Source organism: Dendropsophus ebraccatus, chromosome 2 (assembly GCF_027789765.1).
Source record: "Dendropsophus ebraccatus isolate aDenEbr1 chromosome 2, aDenEbr1.pat, whole genome shotgun sequence".
Lineage (NCBI taxonomy): Eukaryota > Metazoa > Chordata > Amphibia > Anura > Hylidae > Dendropsophus > Dendropsophus ebraccatus.
This window is the reverse complement of record NC_091455.1, coordinates 29791096-29809729: the sequence shown is the minus strand read 5'-3', so window position 1 is coordinate 29809729 and position 18634 is coordinate 29791096.

The window sequence follows — 18634 nt, the reverse complement described above, 5'->3', positions numbered from 1 at the left end:
CATCAGCGGGGGCCGGATTACCATTGGGAATGGGAGGCGGCTGCCCGGGGACCCTTGCGTCCTAGGGGGCCCCTGCCCGCTGTCACAGCGGGCAGGGGCCTCCGAGGACTCAAGGGCCCCCAGGCAGCCGCCTACCATGCCCAATGGGTAAGACGGCCCTGTGTGGACTTAGTGTAGGGACCCATGTGTATCAGATACCTGCACGCGGTACATGGGGCAGTGTGGCTTGATCAATTCACATACAGAATTCTGATGTTTTTTATGAAGCCGAGAGGTACTAGTATCAGCCATAGGTTTGAGGTGCAGCACTCTTTCTCTTCCCTGAACCGTATTTTGTTTCTCTCTTTTCTCCGTGTTTTGCACTCCTCCTGGTGAGACCCACATGACCGCAATTAGCAGGAGACACCTGAGTGCTCATGGTTTTAATCCCTCCTGTCTGTCCCGTTCTATCTTTGATAGCTATGGTGAGTGCAATACCTTATCCAGACTTGTGCTGTTTGGGGGCAGCTTCCTCCACCGGTGGTGCTGGCTGGGTTTTGGTGTGGCATTTTTGGGTCTGGTCCTGTGGCATGGGGGTTGCAGGGCCGTTCCATGGCCTCCCTTCCATGACTGTGCACGCCTGCGGGGGTGGTGGTCGCTGACTGGCACAGTGTGGACTTAGTGTAGGGACCCATGTGTATCAGATACCTGCACGCGGTACATGGGGCAGTATGGCTTGATCAATTCACATACAGAATTCTGATGTTTTTTATGCAGCTGAGAGGTACTAGTATCAGCCATAGGTGTGAGGTGCAGCACTCTTTCTCTTTCCTGAACCTAAATATTAGTTGTCCTCCCCTCTGCAGTATCCATATAGTAGGTGGCCCCACTTCTATCCTGTCCCCTATATTAATGCCCCCCTATGTGCAGTCCCCATGATAGAGATCCCCCCTATAATAAAACAAACAACTAAAGTGCCTAGAACAAACAAAGGGGTCCAGGGTAAATTTAAACAAATAACACACTGGCGCAAAGGGCCGTTAGCCCAAGACACCCCGGATCACCCCTTGGAAACTATATCTAAAACTTAACTTTTAATAAATGTTATTAAATGGTATTATAAAGTCAATAAGCACCGTGAAAAAGTTAAAATCACTCTCCCACAGTACACTAATATATATATTTAAGTCCACAATCAGTGGTACTCGGATCTGCCCAGATAGCTGCAGACTACTGGGGTTAAGGAACTGTGGAAGTAGCAGATAAAAAACTCAACACACCGCCACCACAACTAGTTTCACCCCTGAACGGGGCGTCTTCAGGTGTAGGGCAAATGGCGGTGACCCCTGGTGTAGTTTGGTCTTTTATATGTTCCGTTTGTGACGTGAATCGAGGAGGGCTAATGTCAAAGTCCAATAGCGGATAAAATAACAATTATACACCTGTGCCTCAGGTAAGCCGACCACTCACCTGATCCCACGTAAGCTAAGTCGCGCCGTATCTCCGGCCAATCCTTGGCTTGTCACCATTTTACCAATCCGCGGCACAGTAACTTCCGCCAATAACGATGGATGGAGATACGTCATCATTATGTTCCATCGTCGCTCTATTTTGACAGCTACGGCACAAGAAAACCTGCGCATGCGCCCGGACTTAGAATCAAAGCCGTATTCTCTCTAAACAGCGCATGCGCCCGAACTTAAATTCGAAATGATATCCCCTCTAAAGCGCATGTGTATGGGAAGCATTAACAGTACTTGCTAATGGACTTAACCCCAATACTAAATCTTAAGGATTAACTCACACATAAACAATTCACTTGTAGACAAAGGTATTAAAAACTTTTTAGAATATTATATATAATATACACACATAAAGGGGGTAGTATACCAATAGACTAGTAAACTGGCAGATATAATATAAAATAAACTAATGAATAGACAAACTAAACAATAATAATAAAAGTCCTCTCTTCATGTATACATGGACAAGATTACAACCAGCCTCCCAAAGGAATACATCCCCCGCTTATATGTTCTAATACGTTCATTATTATAATAGATGTAAAATTTAAAAATTAATGATTAAAGATCCAAATCTGAATTAACAAGCCTGCGGAGGGGAGAGTACTGGATGAATGTACCTCTATATACATGTAAACTAAACTATCAGTGTATACCAGTAAATACAATAACCTTATGCAATCTCCAACCTCCCTTAAACACAAACATCACTAATGTCTACTAAAGTTGAGAATCAACCAAAAAGAACACAAAACCACAAAAAACACACAAAACAAAAAAACACCAAAGGTAATATTCACAGGTGCTAGAATGGGTATATCAACAACACTGATAAATAGACTTATTATTACAAAAAAGCAGCATAAGAGAAACCCTCATTAAGACCATTCGGATTGAGACTGGAGAGGCGAAATATCCATCTCGCCTCTTCACGGAGCAGTTGTTGGTCCAAATTCCCCTTGCGTTCTCCTAACCTCATGTGACAAATGCCCCAAATTTGCAAATGTTTAAAATCACCATTATGAAAGGTATGTATATGTCGTGATAATGGTGTGTCTTGTGACGTTCGAATGCAACTAAGATGTTTAGAGATACGTCTTCTCAATTCCTGAATAGTCTTGCCAATATAGAGTTTATTACAACCACATCTTATAGCATACACCACTCCTCTTGTGCTGCAATTAATAAAATGTCTAATCTGGTAGATCTTTCCATCAGTTGGATTTGTAAAATCTTGCGTCTTGATCATATATTGACAAAAACCACAATGTCCACATGGATATGACCCCACCACACTCGGGCCTCTGATGATGTAATCGCTTGTATGATGACTATGAACCAACAGGTCACGCAGGTTCCTACCCCGACGATAAGTGATATTAGGTCCTTCACCCACCACTCCCTTAAGGTCATCATCTAATGCTAGGATCCCCCAGTACTTTTGCAATATTCTCCTAATCTCCACTGCATCCGAATCATAAGTCCCTATACACCTAATAGTTTTCTCAGTGTTCGGTCTGACTGTGGTGTCCGCAAGAAGGGAAGCTCGATCGCTCTGACACGCCCTATGGTAGGCCTTCTTCAAAGGTTTCCTTGGATAGCCACGTGATAAAAAGCGGTCCTTCAAGTTTTTACATTCACGTTGAAAATCTTGTTCATTGGAACAATTTCTCTTGGCACGTAAGTATTGCCCTGTCGGTATACCGTTTTTCAACGGGACAGGGTGCCAACTGGTCCAATGTAATAGATTGTTGGTTGCAGTGGGTTTGCGGAAAATATCAGTCTGGATATTCAGGTTATCATCGATACTTATCGTGATGTCCAAAAAATTAATGGATTGCTTCTGGATTTCATATGTAAAGTGCATACCCAAATCATTTTTATTTAATATCTCCACAAAGTCCTCAAACAGTTCGCATTCCCCCTCCCACAAAATCAAAATGTCATCAATAAACCGCCCCCAAAACAAAATGTGACTAGTGAAAAAACTCAAATCATCATTAAACACGTGAAAGTACTCCCACCACCCCAAAAATAAATTGGCGTAAGTGGGTGCACATGTGCTACCCATCGCGGTCCCTCTCTTTTGAAAATAATAAGTGCCATCAAAAAGAAAGTAATTATGTGTTAACACAAATCGTAACAGTGCCAACACAAAAGTGTTATGCGTGTCCAAGTGTCTACTTCTTGTGCTAAGAAAATGTGACACCGCCTCTAAGCCTAAGTGGTGCTGAATGTTGGTGTAAAGTGATTCTACATCCAAACTTGCAAGGTAAGTCGTGCTCGAGACTGTGAGATTTGTGATTTTCAGAACAGTGTCCTTTGTGTCTCGTAGATAAGAGGGGAGGGAGGTAACGAACTGCATGAGGACTCTGTCCACATATGTACTGGCTCCCTGTGTAAGGCTATCATTGCCAGATACAATTGGACGACCACGGATAGGATTTACTTGTTTATGCACTTTTGGTAGGGCATAAAACGTGGCGATGGTGGGTTGTGAATTGAAAATAAATTTATATTCTTCCTCAGAGATGACTTTAGAGATCCTGGCATCATCCAATAGAATTTTTAACTCTTGTAGATAAAGGACAGTGGGATCAGAACTAAGTGTGGTATAAGTGTGAGTATCATCCAACAGGGTCTTAACCATTTTGACATATACATCTTTATCCATGGCTACAATATTACCCCCTTTATCAGAGGGTTTAAGTATCAAATTGGTATTAGATCTCAAGTCCTCAAGAGCCAATTGTTCAGAATGAGTAAGATTGCTGTATTCTCTCTCTTTTCTCATAGGAAACTGTTTTAAATCCTTAGTGACCAAAGCCAAAAAAGTTTCTAAATTCGGGTACATTGTGAAATTAGGTGTGAATCTCGATCTAGGCTTAAGATCAGTCTGGGGAAGTGAGATTTGTGAACTTTCATTTTCACTAAGAAGGTCCACAAGTATATCATGTGCCTCACGTTCCTGTCGTAAAAATGTTCTTCCATCACGTTGACGCTGTAATAAAGCCCCACTATGCAGTCCCAATATAGTATCCCCTACAGAAGAGCTTGCCCCACGCAGTCCCGTATTGTAGAATACCCCCCTCTGTGCAGTCCCTAGAGTATAGGCCCTCCTTCTTTGTGCAGTCCCCTATAGTAGATGTGCATCATAAAGGGGTATTCTCCCCAAAATCTTTTACATCATGTAATAGCCCACTCATATCTTTACATATTGGTCAAAGCAGGTCATTATGTGTTTTGAGCGGTTTTGGTGCTTTTTCTGCAGGCTTACCTCCTCTGGTTGCAAAAAAAGGAGCTAAACAGAGTTTACTCCGGCACGCTCCTCCCTCCTAGACCCCACCCTCTGTGTCCGGGATCACTTGTCCTCCCTCTCTTTAATGGATCAGGTTGGCATTATAACTCTGCCCACTGATGTGACTGAGGACACCTAACTGCCACTGCTTACTGTGCAGCACTCTCTGTCTGCCTCTCCCCTTCCACCTCTGCCTCCCCCTCGTCACAGATCCCAGCTACGGGCTCCCTCCTGCTGCGCCCGCCCCCCGCCCCCCCCAACTTCCCCTGCTTACAAATCACAGCTCCAGGCTTTGGGCTCCCTGTGCGGCCTCATATCCCTCGCCTCCCCACTGCTCACAGCTTCAGGTTCCGGGCTCCCCAAGCGGTCGCACAGCACCCCACCTCCACCTGCTCACAGATGCCAGCTCCAGTGTGCTTGAAATCCTTTGCCAACAGACTGCACAGTGGGGATAGCTGAATTTGAAAAATGTGGTTGTGGATCTGATGAGGTGCTAGTGTACCACAAAGGCCATGATCCGGTACTGTTCCACCATTATTAGCTTGCACTACATCACCCTTATGCAGACCCCCCAGTCACCACAGAAGGTAAGAAAACTACCTTCATCCTCAGCTTCCTTGGTTCCAGGGGTCCTGACAATTGTTATTAGCTGTTTTTAAGAACCACCACATCAGGTTGTACACAAGATACAGAGCCTGAAGCCTTGGCTTTACATGAACCATGCCATGTCACCATAGCTTAGTCCCTATTATTGTGAATGGGAGCTAAGCTGCAGTAAGATAGCACAGCTATTACACAATGTACTGGGCAAAGGCTTATGACTTTATAGACTGAACAGCAGAATGACCAGCTAAGATTTCCCCCTTCCTTGCCCCTAAAATTATATGGGAACACAATTTCACATTCTACTGTACATCCTTGCAACCAACAAATGAGGTTTAGCAAGATTTATCCAAAAATAAAAAATAAAAAGGAATTGAATAATTCTAGAATATTGTTTTGTTTTGCAATTAAGACTGACATAAAAATCCAGTATGAAATTAACATCCATGTATCTCATACAGAACTAATAACGGTTGTCCCCAGAGAGGGATCCGACTGCTGAGATATTTATTAGAATGGATTTAATATTTGCCGGTTGGAATCCATCCTCTGATTTCTATACATAGTGACTGAAATAGCAGGATAATTACTCCTTTTATAAAAAAATGTTAAACACTTTAACCCTTTAAAATTTAAATATGCAAAGAAGGGGTCCATGTAACCTCAGTTGTGAGTCTCAAAGCACAGGCACAGGAAGCAAACCTGTTGCCAAGGGGTGACTCCCAGTGGGGGGATCACCAAAGCACCCTGATACATAACCCCTTAAAGGAGAAGTCCAGCGAAAATATTTATTAAAGTATTGTAATGTCCCCCCAACAGTTATACAAATCACCAATATACACTTGTTACGGGAAATGCTTATGAAGTGCTTTTTTCCCTGTAGTTACTACTGCATCAAGGCTTCACTTCCTGGATAACATGGTGATGTCACTTCCTGGATAACATGGTGATGTCACTTCCTGGATAAAATGGTGATGTCACTTCCTAGATAAAATGGTGATGTCACGAGCCGACTCCCCGAGCTGTGCGGGCTGTGGATGCTGGAGAGGATAATGGCAGGGAGACACTGAGGGACACAGGACACTGAGCATCACCCTGCCATCATCCTCTCCAGCAGCCACAGCCCGCACAGCTCTGGGAGTCAGGTCGTGACATCACCATGTTATCCAGAAAGTGACATCACCATGTTATCTAGGAAGTGACATCACCATGTTATCCAGGAAGTGACATCACCATGTTATCCAGGAAGTGACATCACCCTGTTATCCAGGAAGTGACATCACCATGTTATTCAGGAAGTGACATCACCATGTTATCCAGGAAGTGACATCACCATGTTATCCAGGAAGTAAAGCTTTGATGCAGTAGTAAGTGCAGGGAAAAAGCACTTTATAAGCATTTCCCATAATAAGTGTATATTGGGGATTTGTATAACTTTTGGGGGACAATGCAATATAGTACTTTAATTTTAAAAAAAAATTGCGACTTCCGGTTCCGGCGCCATGAGGTAAAGCACCACCTCACCTCGGCTCCGGAGCGCGCTCCCACAAACCAGGTTCCCGAACACCCGCAGCATCACACAGCACATCCCGAACGGGGAATTGCACTCCTGAACACCCTGATGGATCGGTATGTGCAGAAAAGGGGCACAGCAAACAAGTCCGAGGGACGTGGCAAGCAGAGAAGGACTGAGGGAGCGGATGCCAGCATGGCGGCATCCCCCGCCTCCTCGAGAGCACAGTCGCCGGAAAGGTCAGAGCATGATTACTCAGGGGGAGAGGAAGACACGGACCCGGTGGTCATAGATTACGTGTCGCTGACAGCTGAAGTGGCTTAGCGGATCGTACCGGGCCTGCAGGACTCTATCACAGCGGCTGTCACAAATACTCTGACGCAGCTGCAGGCGACGGTCACGGCTCAGGGCGGGAGGCTTACAGTAGCCGAGGAACGTGTGCAGAGGCTAGAGGATGCAGAGGACGGGAGAGAGACGCGTATAACCTCTCTGGAGAATGATAACAAACGACTTTGGGAAAAACTGGAAGATCTTGAAAATCGTTCCAGGAGGAACAACCTCCGTATAGTTGGCCTCCCGGAATCACTGCGCCAGAGAGATCTTGCGCGTATATGCGAATAGACTGTACCTGCCATGTTGGATCTCCCCAGACCGTGCAAAGTTGAGCGGGCTCACAGATTGGGTCCAGACCCCAGGTTATCGGCACCAGAGGAGGGGGTGCCGCAAGGCCTTCATTCACGGCAAAGGCCGCGGCAAGTGATTGTAAAATACTTAGATTTTACGGACAAAGTGGCTATACAGCGTGCCTTCAAGAATAGGAGAGAAGGTCTCGACTTCGAAGGGAGTAAAATCCTCATCTTCGGTGATTTTTTCGCTGAAGTTTCCAGACGACGAAAACTTCTTTCCCCTATCTGCACGGCTCTCTTCAAGCGACAAATTCGCTTTGCCTTGATGTATCCAGCAATCCTGAGGGTGTTTCACCCTGATGGTTCTGTCTCCTCCTTTAATACCGCGGAGGACGCCGCGGAGGGACTACAAGATCTACTGAATAAGGACCCCCATAGGGCCCCCGAAGGGTCCCCTGGACGAGGACTTCCAAGTGACTCTCCTGCTTATAGATCGCAGCCCAGGATGGGGAGCCCTCCCCTGTCGCACAGGTCACCGGGTCTCACGGTGTGGTCTGGCCCCCCAAAGGAGAAACGGGTTAGACTTGCTGACCAGACACGCAGCGATGGAGAAGATGCAGGAGAAGGGCAGGATATGACAAGCTGACGGCGAGAATTTCTGGCACTGCACTCGGGATTGTTTTGTGCTTCTATAGTTCTTCCCTTATTACATTGTGCCTACCAGCTTTCCCTCTGTCAGTACCCGCCCCACATCTTTCTTTCCCTGCTCTCCCCTTTCATCCTCCCTGGACCCTCTTCCCTTTTCCTGTCTCCCCCGCCCCCCCTTTGCCTTTCCCCTTCCCCCCGTCCCCCCCTTGCCTTTCCCCTTTCCCCCGTCCCCCCCCCTCCCCCCATCTCCCCCCTCTCCTATCCTCCCTCCCCTATACATCTCTCTTCCTGCTCCTTTTCCCCTTCCCTCCCCTCTCCCTTCCCGCCCTTTCTCCCTCTTCCCCCATTCCTCGCCCTGGGGCCACTTCCACCTCCCTCTTTCCCCCTTGTAGGCAATATTACCTAGTGGATTATATACATGGTTTTTTGGGCACCTGATATCATATCAGCCTAATAGATTGTCCCTCTCTATCCTGTCCGGCTGTGGGAGCGGGCAGCGGGGCGGGGTCTTTGTGTGGTAGTACTATGTTTGGAGAGGTTCTTTTCTCTCATGGAAAAAAGAGAAGTCCTGAGGCTGCGTTAGTGGCAGTGATTTGTTACTGTTTCATCACTGCTATGGCCTGTGTTCAGTTTTATATATGTACAGTTTATGCTGCAGCATCATTGAGTTTTGGGGATGTTTATGGTGTTGGGGGGGATCGGGTGGGGAGCCCACGTCCAGATAGGGTTTTTTGCTTATTTTGTGGCTCTAACGCTTTTTCTTTCTCTCGATTATAGTTAGAGCAGTGACATGGAATGCCGCCTCTGAAGCTAATACGAGGTTTTTTACTTCCCTGACTGACTCCTTACTTAGGGATCAGGTGACTTATAGACTGATAGGGGGAGACTTTAACGCAGTCATGTGTCACGAGGAGGACAGGAAATCGGGAGGCCCTGCTGCCATACCACCTAGACATAGGGATAGGGCCCTTCCCGGGTGGGCTGAGGCGATCTCGGTGGTAGACGTATGGAAGCTGTTCAATCCTGACTCTCAAGAATATTCTCACTTCTCTTTTCCACACAATTCATGGTCTAGGATTGACTACCTTTTCATGTCTAGATCCCTGCTGCCAAGGGTGGACGCAGTTAGGATAGAAGATCTTATTATTTCGGACCACGCCCTGGTCCTTATAAATCTTCATGACAAGATTCCCAGGGGTACGGACTACATCTGGAGATTTCCTTATGGGCTGGCTAGGGATGAGAATTTCAAGGCCTTCCTTAAGGGGTGGTGGATGGAATACCAAACGACCAATGCAGAACATGTGATGACCCCCCCAGTTATACTGGGACGCTGCCAAGTCTGTCCTGAAGGGGACGTATTATGACATATGTACATGGCCTAAGGCGTAAAGCGACGGACCGCATTATTGACCTTAGCTCTGCACTGAGAACAGCCTACACAGCCTTTTTGCCTCTCCGTCGCAGGTAACGAAGGAACGATGGCAGACAGTTAGGGCAGACTATGAGGGGTGGTTGGAAACCAAGGAAAATATTAATCGGTCTCACTTTGAAGCCACCCTATTCAGGTACGGCAATAAGCCGGGGAGACTTTTGGCCCGTCTGGCTAAAGGCAAGTTTCCCCTTCATCATATTAACTCTCTTAAAGACACTGCAGGGATTGCCCACTCTTATCCGGCCAAGATTAACATGATACTGAAGGAGTTCTATCATTCCCTATATTCTGACTCCCCCAATATAAACAATCCAACCCGTAACTGGTTGGCGGACAATGTGGTGCCAACTATTACTGAAGAGGATAGGGCAGTGTTGAACGCGGATGTCTCACTGGAGGAAATCAATAGAATCATAAAGACGTTAAAACCTAACAAGGCCCCGGGCCCAGATGGCTACACGGGCGATTTTTATAAGTTGCTTGCTGATGAGGTGGCTCCGGCCCTCCTCCCACTGTACAACTCCTACCTACAGGGATCCCCCATTTCACATGATATGAATACAGCATATATTAAAGTATTGCCCAAACCAGGAAAGGACCTCACGTCACCGGGAGGATATCGTCCCATATCCCTGATCAACATTGACCTAAAAATAATGTCAAAGATCATGGCTGACAGGTTAGCCACGTTGCTTCTTTATATTATTTCCCCAGATCAGGTAGGATTTGTAAAGGGGCGGTCGGTGGTGTCCAATCTCCGAAAGGTTATTGGTGTTTTAGATGAAGTCCATTGGCACCCTGACCTACACTCCTCCCCCGCCATTTTATCAATTGACGCTGAAAAAGCTTTCGATAATGTGCGGTGGGAGTGGGTGTGGGCGGTTTTGGATAAAATGGGATTCGAGGGGAAATTCATGTCTTACCTGCAGGTCTTGTGCTCTTCTCCACATGCAAAAATCAGCACACCCGGGTTCTTGTCACAGTCTTTTGCACTGGAGAAGGGCACGAGACAGGGGTGCCCCCTATCCCCACTGCTATTTAACCTAGCCCTGGAGCCGCTGTCTAGAGTCTTAGCCCAGCATAGTGGCATTGAGGGCATAAGGGTGGGGGGCATTCCTGTCAAACTCACTCTCTTTGCGGACGATCTCCTGCTGTTTTTGGAAAACCCCCATAGGGACTTGAAGGTGGTTTTTGAGTGCTTGGCCGACTTCGGAATCCGATCTGGCTTCCGAGTAAATGTGGGGAAGAGAGTCTTACTTGACTTATCCGAAACCCCTAGAGGACATTTTGACACCCCGGTGACTATTACAAGATCACAGATAAAATACTTGGGTATTCATGTATGCCCCCAGCCGGGACAGATATATGGTTTAAATTACCCTCCCCTCTTTCAGTCCATCCTACAGGATATGGACAAGTGGAAAAAGCTTCCCCTCCCCATAATGGCTAGATGCCATCTGCTGAAAATGCTAGCCTTCTCTAGGCTGCTTTACCCAATGCAGACCCTCTCCGTACTCCTGCGTCATAAGGATATTAACAAATGGACCTCAGCCTTTGTAAAATTCATATGGAGAGGTAAGAGGCCACGCATAGCCATGAAGAAACTGATGCTTTTCCAAGACCAAGGGGGTCTCAACTTCCCCGATGTCAGATCATACAACTTAGCATGCCTATTGCGTCATGGGGTAGATTGGGTGCGGGCGGAGGTTCCGTACTCAAATGTCGGGTTGGAGGCGGCCATGGCTGCCCCCTGGTCATTGCCGGCCATTTTGTTTACTAAATTCTCAGGGATTCCGGGGTCGGTCAAGCGTAACCTCCTGCTACGGGATTCTATACTGGCATGGAGAGCATGCCTTAAAGGTGCTGGCCTACTTTTTCTGATTGGTAAGATGATGCCTCTGTGGTCACACCCAGAACTTCGAGCTGAGGTACTTAATACTTTTCATACTAAATGGAAAAGTAAGAATATACTGATAGTCCAACATTTATTACATCCATCTGAACACAGATACATGACCTTTCCAGAGATGAGGGACAGATATGGATTGGGGACTGGTCATTTTCTACTATATAATCAAATTATGGGTTTCCTTAGAGATAGATTGTCGACTGTAACTTCGTTGTTTCAGTCTCATTTCTTACAGGAGCTGACACAAACTGAAAACCCGGTCCATTCTTTGTCCCACATTTACTGGATATTAAGAAGGTCCTCATCCACACAGTTTGCGCAGGGCATCTTTAAATATTGGGAAACCAAGTTGGTGAAAACGGACCTCTGCAAACCTATCCTAGAGGGATGGTCGGCGGTGTGTAAGGCAGTGGTGAGCGAGGAGTGGAGGGAAACTCAGTTTAAAATCATGCATCACGCCACATATGGTTTCTCTTTTCCGAGAACACCGGACCACCCCGACAGGATAGAGGCATGCCCAAAATGTAATGAAAGAAGCACTGACCTTCTCCATGGACTGGTCGCCTGTCCGTTTTCGAGACTTTTTTGGCTAAACTTGAAGGATTTGCTGAGAGATAAACTACATGTCTCCGTTCCATTGGAGCCCTCCTTCCTGGCACTACATGTGCTGCCCGAGGACGGAGAGGTGACCAGGTTAATTCATGTATTTGTGTTAGTGGCGAAACGGTGCCTTCTAGCGCAATGGTTGGTACAGCAAATGCCCTCCTCCAGTGATGTGGTTGAACAAGTAAAAAAGTATATGATATGGGATCAAATGGAGGTGTGCAGATCTAAAGAAAAACTGATCAAGGGGTTTTTAAAAAAATGGAAAACTTTTATTCTATCGTTTCTCTTAAGGGACAAAATAGTTCATGTTATGTCACCATTTAAAGACACGGTCTGGTATATGCGCAAAGATGTAGCAGGCACGTTGGGGAGGCTAAAAATTTAGTGGGACCTGAGATGACCGAGACCCAATAGAGAGGAAGCGGTTGTTCTGCGAGTACTGGACGTGGGCAGGGGGGAGGGGAGAGGGGGGGGGGTTGTTCTGTATGCTGGAGTATGCCTTATGGACATTTATGTTGGGGATATTACCCCAAAGCTTATTCTGCTTGCGGACTGAGATGATCATTTCTTTTTTCTGTATTCTCTAAGTTCACATTATGGGTCCGGATTTTAATGCAGAGCCTTTTGTTATATCTGGAGGCGAAATTGTAAGTTTGCCTTGTTTATGATGTCTGTTTTGAAAATTGAAAATAATAAAAAGAAAATAAAAAAAAAAAAATGCCAGACTTCTCCTTTAATTCCCAATCAGTGTGGGACTTTCATAAAAAATTTCAGTACCTGTGATGATGCATTCGCTTTAAAGAGGTACTCCGGGTAAAGGACATTTTTTTAACACATACACTGGGATGGGTTGTTTTAAAATCATAAAGTACACCACCCTGGCTCCTGCTGCAGGCCTGCACAGCGGCTGAGGCGAGACACCGATATTGGTGAAAACCATCAGGCATAGCCTGCACAAAGATGGCAATTGTTTCAGGATAGGGATGCAATCTTCCAGACCAGGACCATGCTCCTATCCACACTACTCTGGTGCACTGGACCTTGAAAGCATATACAAGAAGTCGTTGGTAGAGTCTCACCTCCTGATTCCATGAAGGAATCAACATCTTTATGTTAAAGTGTCATTGTCATTATAACTTTCAAAATCTAAATCAACAGTAGGTATGATATAAAGCAAGTTTGAAATATATATTCATTTTTTTTTTGTTGGTATCCTGCTATAAAACAAAGCTGAACTTACCAGAAATCCAGATCCGGTGTCTGGAAGGCAGATTTTCTGGTTGAAAAAAAAAGAGACTAAAGACAGGAATTCCGGCCAGTACAGAGTCACGCCTCAATGTGTCCATCAACCACATGACTGCCTTCTCTCTGTGAGCGCTCGGATGGTCTGGGATACACAGGACTTCCTGTTTTCTGACTCTTTGAGAAAAAAAAAGAGTCAGTAAACAGGAAGTGGCACGTTTTCCATGATCACTAAATAAAAAATAATGAATGTAAATTGCAAACTTGTTTTGTATCACATCTCCTGATGATTTAGATTTTGAAAGTTGTAATTACAGTGACACTTTAAGAAGTAGGGGATACATGTTGTTTGTGATTTATTTGTATAATTATATTTTCGGCTATATCATAAGCAAAAAAATAGATCCTACCCCTTATTAATAAAAATGCAGCTGGTGTTCTAGGTATTGTGTCCAAGCGCTATATTCCGGTATACAGTATATCTGTAGCTTAGTGGACTGGTTACAGATTACAGCACATCGATGCCTTCTCCCATATTCTCCTACCCAGCTTAAGGATAATACTCAGAAGACCCGGGATTCATAATACTTTTCAGCATTGTCTCGGCTAACATTCAAGAAGAAATCAGTCATGCTACAATAATATTAAGAGACTTCACTGCAGCGGAAAGAACACTAATTAAAATGACAAGTTGTCATGTATTGGATTGAGAAAATCAATTGTTTTATCAAATTAAGGTGTTTTGCTTGGCTGCACACAGAGGCTGAATGAGCGACCATCTTTTCTATCAGGTCTACCTGGTGCTTTATTATGGATAGGGCATAACTCGCCTTTCTGTCCGATCTGACAAAGTGGGATCATGTTTTCTATCATCACAAACTGATTTATTGCTGGACATGAAAACATTTCAATACCCTACGGAGCCAAACAGAGAATTTCCCACATCCGTGTAATTGGACAAAGGAAGATGTTTAGTCTAAGCACATGGCTGCCTCCCAAATCAAGGTAATGATTGCCCCCCCCCTTTTTTTTTTTTTTTGTTTCTTCTTGGCAATGCTGCCTGGGAAAATGTATGAAAAATAATATTCTCCAGAAGGAAGAGTACTGACTCTCTAGTGTCACCTATAGGTAGGGACACACTGTGCTGAGGGAATCTGGAAATGAACAACTGCTACTTTCCATATGAGGATAATAGGGGTTCCAAAAGTCAGACCCCCACAAATTATTAAGTAATGGCTCATACTTATACATTATTGTTGGCAAATCCCTTTAAAACAAACCAGTTCAATACACATATTAAGTTTTTCATATGACTTTATGAGCACCGCTGCGCTGATTCTGCTGGTGTGTCCTTTTTTCAATCCGCCAACAATCTGACTATTTCTAAATATGCAAATGAGATCCCTTGATGCACTGGAGGTGGGTCCAGTGCCCCCAGTGTAATGATATGCTTTCCCCTGGGTGACGCATTGAGGCAGAGCCAGGCTGGGACAGACTTGATTCAAAAGGCGCACATCACCCAAGGGAGGGGATATCTGTGCACTGGAGGCGCTGCAAGTAAGCTCATTTGCATATTTAGAAAATGGCGCAGATCATGGAAACCGGACTGCACCTGCAGAAATAGCGTAGCGGTGCTCATAAGGCCATATAAAAAGCTTAATATGTGAATTAAATCCCAGCAGTATCAGAGAAACAACAGAATGATAGATTTCACTTATACATCCCCCTTTTCTTTGTCTTCAGGCCTAGGTAGCCTGGTCTCAAATCTACGAGGGTAAATTATCTAAATAAATAGTTTGGCAAATGAGGCAAAGAATCTATCATTGGACACAGTAGCGGATTATAATAGGTCCTTTTCGTGCAGTAGCCCAGGGCCCTAAGCTCCTGGGGGGCCCATGGCCACCCAAACAGACTCATACTTTCCATGGTGTATTGTCTCCTGGCTACAGTTCTGCCATGATTTGCAAAAAATCGCTTCTTTTTTATCGCAAATTTTCACAAATCAAGTCATGACATCTATCCATACTATACTATGAGCACCACGCTAGTGCTACCATAGTTACAATGGGGTGGTGGGGCCCAAAGCTTGGTGAACAGCCCGGGGCCTATGGTAAAGTTAATCCGCCCCTGATTGGACAGGATACAATATCTACCGGGATCAGAATCAGATAGACAAAAACTTAATGATCGGCAACATTCTGGCTAAAGCAGCGCCAAAAGGGGTGCCAGACAATAAAAGTCACCAATAGGAACATTAAAAATAGGGCTCCACTAAAAAAGGAACCAGACAGGTACCAGACATAGCTATTAATATGGCTGACAGCTTAAGCAACTGTGCATTTGGCAATAGTTGTTTCCCGGTTCAATGTGAATCACTTATAGCTTTACCATAAATATAGTAAAGGGTAGTCTTACAGAGTACATGCTGTGCGGTTGCAAAGACTAGGTCATCTTACTCTTCTTAAAGTGACACTGTACCCACAATCTGCGCACCCTCAAACCGCCAGATAGCTGCTTTTAATTCAAGATCTGTCCTGGGGTCCGTTCAGCAGGTGATGCAGTTATTGTCATAAAAACAACTTTTAAAGGGGTTATCCAGCACTACAAAAACATGGCCACTTTCTCCCTACTGTTGTCTCCAGTTTGGGTGGGGTTTTGAAACTCAGTTCCATTGAAGTAAATGGAGCTTAATTGCAAACTGCAACTGAACTGGAGACAACAGTAGGGAGAAAAGTGGCCATGTTTTTGTAGCGCTGGATAACCCCTTTTAACTTGCAGCCCTGTGTCAAATTGGCATGGCCTAGAATGTCTATGCCCTAGGCTTGCGCCGCCTCTCCGTCCCTCCTCCCCGACCTCTTCACCATTAGGAATGCCCCCCCGGCAGAACTTCTCGTTTTCCTCACTTGTCTGAAAACTGAACAGGTGCCTTAACGATCCAACACTTGTGCAGTGTTCACACAGGTGATGAATAGGAGAATACCTGCCCAGGGCATTCCTAATGATGAAGAGGGCAGGATGGAGGGACAGAGAGGCGGTGCAAGGCTTGGGCACAGACACTATAGGCCATGCCAATTTGACACAGGGCTGCAAGTTGAAAACTTATTTTTCAGGACAATAACTGAGAGAGAGTTGCTGCAGCTGGGACGGAGCAAGTGTAGGGCTTAGTTTTAATAGGTAGGCGACTAGCTAAAAAACACCCAAAAGTCATTTTCAAGACCAATAATCTCACAGTGTGACACACACAGACACACACACGCAAAACTATATTATATACAATATACCAGTATCATACAGTAAATTTATTCTGATAGTAGTATAGTATACTGGTACTGGTATATAGCTTGTATCCGTAGTTGTATTCTGTGCTACAGTTTATGTTATTGGAGTACACAGTAGGAGTACTAGCATTAACCCATAACTATCTAAAAGTGCTTTTTAGAACTAGTGATATCTTGTGTGACGCAGAAAAAAGCAACTGACATACGGTATAGTATACCAGTACTAGATGGTCTACTCAGTCTGATAGTGGTCCAGTATACAGGTATACAGCTAGTACAGCTAATACAGAGGCCTGGGAGTCTTAGATGCATCTATGCATGCTCCTCCTCAGTGTCGGACTGCGGTATCTGGGGCCCACCAGAGGAAATGATCCTGTGGGCCCACCAATGATGAACCAGTGAGGAAAGACATGTCAGTCAGTGTTAGTGCAAGTTCTTAAGCTGGGGGCCCACCGGAGGATCCTCTGGTCCTCTGGTGGGCAGTACGACACTGCTTCTCCTGCTGTACCAGTTCCATTTTGTGGTGTTTCAATCACTTTCCTAGGTTTTCAGATGCACCAGACACCCTCCCCTCTGCCGAGTAGGGGCTCCTAAAAAATGCTCTAATCTCCCATTGACTTTAATGGGGATCATTACTTGATGGAGCATTCAAGTGAAAAATACTCAACACAAATAACGAGAAATTGAGTATTTTAGTGCTCGCTCATCTCTCATAGTTACTAATCACATTTTGCAAGTACAATTGTGGAACAGTAACTCTTCCACTGCATCTTGGTTCCCAGTTAGTGCACTTGAGAACCCTAGACTAGACAGGTCAGAACGTCTAAGTAATAGAAAGACGTATGTATCCTATCTTTATATCATTATAAAGGATTTCAAGTGCAACACAGACAATAAAGTCGAAAACTATTTCCTATCAGGTCATGCTGTGCTATTTAGAGGGATCCATCGTTTATTAAGCAGACTCTTTGTTGTCTTTATTTAACGTTCTTCCTTATTATTAGGTGCGCTTTTCATCTACTAGAGAATTTAATAAGACAGGAGAGAAACAGCGGATCAATGTCTACGAATACAATTGATGGAAAAAAGCAGCTCCCGGCCATGTATTGTGGAATAATCAGCGAGTCTACTACAGTATGTTTCAGCTGGGAAAAATGTGCGGATGTGATTGTTCATTTCAAAGGTACAATCATAAAACATATGGGTGTAATGCTGGACTAGGAAACAGTGTCAGTATTGCCTATACGAGCCCGATTCTTCTCCCTACAAGAACATCCAACGTAACAAATATAATAAAACTGCAATGTGTAGATGTAGCTTTATATGATGCTCGTGTTAGGTTTTTGCTAAATCAAAGTCCATATTGTACATATTGTTTGTGCGTATTTTTATTTTTTTCACACTATGTTAGTTTTCTTCTACAGGCTGTTATCTACCATACCCGACTTCCTTTTATGTGTCTGCACAACCATCGAGACATAGTATTAAGCCCTTTTACAGAATTAACACCCCAGTTGTCATGTAATAGTACATGTCTAATTGCAGGAAAGGGTTAATGTAAATTTTCAGGGTGAATTACGGTTGTTTAAAAGACTTTTCCATTTTGGACAGTTTGTGTTTGTTACAAGTCCCTTGACTTTGAGCAGATAACAAAATGTCCACTGTTGGTACTCCTAAGAGCCAGACATCAATCAAAAGGGGACCTCATTAACTACAGGCATGTCTAATGAGATGCTTATAATAAAATAGGGCAATGCTTACCATACTATGAGGTATGGGATCTCTGCCTGTGCAGACATCAGCAGGGAATCCAGGTAGATTGCTCTGCCTTATCACTGTAGTCTCTGTACTCACCTGACCTGAAATGATGTCATGATCATGGTCACATGACCATGATCTCCCGAATGTGGAGAGTGCAGGACCAGAAGAGGCGTCTTCCTTCATAGTAATGTATTACCAGGGAGAAAACCCTGT